The 5,465-nt window shown below is 41.2% G+C and overlaps 1 long non-coding RNA gene across 1 annotated transcript; it reads right to left on the bottom strand.

Moving 5' to 3' along the window:
• Positions 1 to 9: 9 nt before the first annotated feature.
• On the bottom strand, positions 10 to 2,968 carry LOC310755170. The gene is made up of 3 exons (XR_014544204.1): positions 2,627 to 2,968; positions 1,090 to 2,030; positions 10 to 772 (listed from the first exon to the last, which is right to left on the bottom strand). It is a non-coding gene; the product is annotated as an uncharacterized lncRNA (long non-coding RNA).
• Between the last annotated feature and the right edge of the window lie 2,497 nt (positions 2,969 to 5,465).

Raw genomic sequence — 5,465 nt, 5'->3', positions numbered from 1 at the left:
ATAGGCTGACTACAGTACAGTTCATATTCTTTGGCTTTACCAGCTAACATTTAAACTCCCTGAGGTTGTGAACAATTCATTGGTTCAAGAGAGTATCTGATGAGCAGCTTGATCCTATAAAGGAGCTTTGGCAGCCGTAGGGCAAGCAGTGGTTTGCAGCTAAAATAGCATGCTCTTCTTGGAAAAAAAGGCAGAGAACGGCAGCATTTTTTATACAAAAAATACAGCTCCAGGACTTTAAATATTTCATAGGAGGCTGTGTCTCAGGATGTAACCACCCATGCCCCTACTTATCTTGCTTTACATCCTTCAGATAGACAAATACTTATTCATCGCCTTTGTATAAGTATTGGGGATGAAAACATTCACCAGTAGTAACTGTTGTACTGGCAGTGGACCTGGGTCAGATGGCTCCACTCTTCATTCCGACACTGAGACCTCTAAGCCTAAGAGGTTCTGTGCAGCTACATCAGTGAATCAGCATAGAGAATCTGACTGTCACTGACTTCAAGTACAGTTTTTATGCAGTGAGTGAAATGCATGCAACACGATCCAGCTAAGGATGCATGGAATTTGACTTCATCATGGATATGCCTATCTGGAGCTGCATGCATGCCTGCTAATCAACCAGCAAGCCAGGCTGTATTCACATACCTTTGATCAATTCAAAACAAGTAGAATGAGAAGTTGATTTTCCACCAACCAAGCTAGGCAACCTTCTCCAAATACCAATCTATTATAGGGTAATCCACATAAGTCACACTTTACTGGGCTGTAAAGAAGAAAGGAAGTAAGAAAATCAAAGAGGTCATTGAAGAGACAGATCTAGACAGCCTAAAAAAACCTCAGAGCTACATCATACATGACCAAGTTTTGACACAAACAACACTTCTGTGTATAAAACAGTAATGACCTAGACATGTGTTGGCACATTGGCTGACCACACAATTGTATGTTGTGCTGTATGGGCATGCATGTTCATGCCATTTGTAAGGCTCATAATTCTGAATCATGTCTCCTGCTGCTCAATTTAAACCCCCTTACGCTGTGTAATGCCTGGATTGGGTAAAATATTACATGGACATTAACCTTCTCAGAGTCTTCTCAGAGCATCTTTTGATAAGTATGGGAGTCAAACACCTTCAGGTCTATGAAGGTGATGTACAAGGGGGCGTCTCTGCTCTTGGCATTTCTCCTGCAGCTGGCACAGTGAGAAAATCATGTCAACTTTTAATCTCTGAGCCCCAAAGTTGCATTGTGACTTAGGATAAATCCTGTCAGCAAGTGACCGTGATCTGTTGAGAGCTGCATGACCCAGGGCTTTCCCCACAGTACTCAGCAGGGAGGTTTCACAGTAGTTGTTACAGTCATGACCGTCACTTTTGTTCTTGTAGAGGGTCACAATGCTGGAGTTACCCATGCCTTGTGGGACAGATTCTGTTTTCCAACACTGCAAGAGAAGGCTGAGGAGGAGTTGAGGCCAACTTTCAGCACTTCTGTTAAAATTCCATCCTATCCTGGGGCTTTCCCACATGCCTGAGAATTGATGGCATTATTCAGCACTGCAAGGGAGTGAGGGACATCCAGCCCTTCCAAGACAGGCAGAGTCTGGATGCTGTCAGTTGCTGTGTTGAAGACCATGTTTTACTGTGAGTACAGTTCTTGGTAGTATTCTGCTCATCGCTTCATCTGCTTGCTGTGGTCTGTGATGGTTTCTCCAGACAAGGTTTTCAGTGGTGTAGTTTTCCTGACTCTTGGTCCAAAGGCTTTCTTCATGCCTTCATCCATTTTGTGAGTATTGCCAGCGTCAGCAGCAAGTTGAATGCTCTGACACAGCTTTAGCCAGTATCCATCAGCACATTGTCTGGCAATCCACTGGGCATTGCTCCTTGCCTTTGTCAATGCAGAAAGCATCTTTTTGCAGGGTGCATGATTGTGGTTCACAAGAGCCTCATGCTTTGCAGTGATAACAGGCTTCATATTCTTTGAATTGAATTTATTATGGTCCCAAACCAGACTTGCATACTGTACTAAACAATTAAGAAGCACAATGAAATTAAATTTAAATAAACAATCAATATAACAATAAACAATACAATTATGGCAGCAGTTAAAATATGGTTTAAGTCTTAATCTCTACAATATTATCTATAATTTGCTTCTAAGGCCTTAGTCTTTACAATAGCACAGCTTGTTCTCTAAGTTTTATGGCAACCGCGCGAAATTTGGCCACCTTTAACATGATCTCTGGATCCTTGTCCTCTATCAGAGATTTTCAGCATTGAGGCTCGGGCCCACTCGGAATTTTCTGTATAACAGGGGTGATAAATTTTCTGTATAACAGGGGTGATAAAACCAAGCATATATCCCTGTAAAAATGGCATTGTAGCGGGACGTGAGAGACGCTTTCCACTTCTATCGCGCCACAGGGGCAAACTCTGTTTACCCGCGTATCTGACCTGCAACAAGGCAGATGGCACTATGTTGAATCTAGCGAGGGTAAACGACTGTCTATATTACGGCTTCATATCCTTAATGCCTCCCTCAAACCAGTTGGTGATCTGCTGCTCTCTTTTGTCAAAATAGCTGTGTTGTAGGTTCCCTCTTTCATGTGGTTCTACCTTACTTTGTTGCTGTCTCTAGGGCAGTTCAGTAATGCTTGTTCGACAGAATCAGGGAAGCATTCACAAAGGTCAGGTATGACTGTTCTGGAAGTGTTGATTCGAGGCCACACTTTCTGCTGTGTGCTATAGGCCCTCTTTGGCTGGAGAAGGATCTTGCTTGCTACCAGGGAGTGATCCGTGTCATAGTCAGCACTGTGACAGCTCTGTGTGACATGAACACAACTCAGTGCCAATCACCTGGTGATAATCAAGTCCAGCTGGTGCCAGTGGCCTGACCTTGGTTGTCTCTAGAACACTTGTCATTTTGCCTTGGTGGAGAAGAATGTGTTTGTGATGCAGGGACTATGATACAAGCACAACTGAAGCAGCCTTTGTGCAGTCTCATTCATGCTGCCAGTACCAAAGTATCCTATGTGGTTGTTCCATGTGTGGTTATCATTTCCAACTCTGGCACTGAAATCTCCCAGCGGGAATAGGTTTCTCAGGCTGGGACCCTTCTGACAGCCTGGTCTAGTTTCTCATAGAACTGTAAATCAGAGTACATAGTCAGAGCATAAATGTTCAAGATGTTAACCAGACTGGAGATGGTTGAGGAATCCTGAATCCTACAGAATATTTATAGAAATATCTGTATGTTCTGTTAGATGTAACAGCCTAATGAAGTTAATTTTGAGCTGTGCTTCTGCAGATGATAACAAATTGATACCTGATGAATTAAGCAGTAGATTTTAAATAGGGCATATGGTAACATACTGAATGCAAGGTCAGAGTGAATTATGGATCTATTAATCACAATGATTATGTTCAAACAGCATCTTTTTAAGCTTCCACTGCAACCTGCAGTTTTTAACAAAGTACTAAAAAGTGCTTACACAATTACTTTTTAATAGTTCTTTTGGTGAGCATGAGTGTCTTGCTAACCAAAGGCATGGCAGATAAATACTTATTATATTATTTATGATAATACTACTACATACGTATGCCCACCCTTGGTTTTCCAAATTAGAAGAAAATATTTTAAAGATTTTTAATAACTTGCATTTTCACAACAGAAGGGAAATCCTGAAATGTACTCCCCTTATGTGGTGGCAATTTCCTCACATAATTTGTTTGGACCAACCACTCACCTAGTTCAGCTTGCTTTGTGGTCTTTTAAATGTACAGCTACCTTGATTATACTCCTCATCTTGAAAAACAAGCCTCAGTGATTAACTGAAACTTTAAATTAATTAATATTTTGCGTAACTGTCATACTTATTTGATTTTAAAATCAATATTATTGTATTTGAACATGTTTAATAAAGATAACATTCCCCTTGACTGAATAACAGTCAAGTCATCAAAGGTGCATTTCCTGAAACAACAGATGCACCCAGTTTGTTCAGAGTAAAACCCACCATCAGTATTGAATTCTGGGGAGAGCCCTACATAACAATTATTCAAAATGTGACAAAATGTAACCATGTAATTAATGAATTTATGCTTCCTGAAACTCCTTCACAAAATGTTGTCTGTATTAAAATGTCAAATATATCAGCACACAATTCTTTCTCCGAGATATTTGTGAGCTTGGAGCTAAAATACATACACATTATATATAGTCCTCTATTCTTTTTCTAGGCTTTCCCTTTTGTTTTACAAGATGCAGAACCTCTGAGTGTGTCATTTGAGGGGGAAGGCGATGAAGCTTCTTAAGACTTGACCCTCATATGATTTACCATCACCAAAATTATATTTGCCATGCACCCACCCACCGACTGAAGCTGCTTTTACCCCAGATGAATTGAAGATGTGGCTTAAAGATATGTGTGCATTTTATCTCCTTTTTATTCCATTGCAAAAAGATTTGTGAGTTTCCTATAGGCAACTCGTTGGCCACTGTGAGGACACAGTTATGGACTAGATGAACATTTGGACAGATCCAGCAGGAAGGGCTGGCTCAAGACATTTTGGCACCTGAGACAGACCTCAAAATGGGGGGGACTCCCCGCCAGGGAGTAAGAGTCAGGGAAGATCTACATCAGGAGCAATGGGGAGGAGGAAAAGATCAACATTGGGATCTGCTGACCTGGTGGACCTTTCCACCTGAGGCAGTTGCCCCACCTAGCCTCATAGGTGGGCCAGCCCTCCAGCAGGCCACTTCTTGAGTTCTTATCCATTTCTCTTCCAGAATACACCGAAGAATCAAAGGTATTTTATTAGTTCTTTTTCAGGACATTCCTATTTGACACAAAAGTTCAGAATACCAAATTAATCAAAATAACCAAATATATATAAGAGATTAACCCAGATATAGATATCACAAGGGGTTCATTCTGACTGTACAGCACACCACATCAGATATTCATTCAGATCAAAAACTATGGTGGACTTCCAAGTTTGCTTTATCTCTGTTAGGACATGCTACTATGGAAAAATCCCAGATCCACTACATTTGGTGACATGAGTTTTGAGAGGCTCTGCTATTTAAATAGAAACAATCAACACTATATACAACATTTCCAAGAACTACTCGGCCTATTATTAAGCCATTTTAGGTCCAGTTTCTATGCTCCTCCTGTGATTTGGCTACGAATAATGGATTGGAATAATCAGCTTCCTAATTTAATCTAACTCTACTTATGTCTGATTTGGACCAAGCTGCAGTAAGTTTAAACATGGGGTCACCAAAGTAGACCCCAGGTGTGCAATGTCATGCTTTCTGAATTCCCACTGGCACCTGCAAAACCTCTGGCACTCCCCACACTGCCCCTTAATCATGAGTTGGTGAGGGCAGGTGCTATTTTCCACTTGAGAAGTGCATAGAGCGGAAGGAGAAAGCTGAAGAAATGACACTCTTTC

This window comes from Podarcis filfolensis (assembly GCF_964270895.1).
Source record: "Podarcis filfolensis genome assembly, chromosome: 2".
Taxonomy (NCBI): Eukaryota; Metazoa; Chordata; class Lepidosauria; order Squamata; family Lacertidae; genus Podarcis; species Podarcis filfolensis.
Note: the sequence above shows the minus strand (reverse complement) of the source record. Positions and strands in the feature narration are given on the sequence as shown.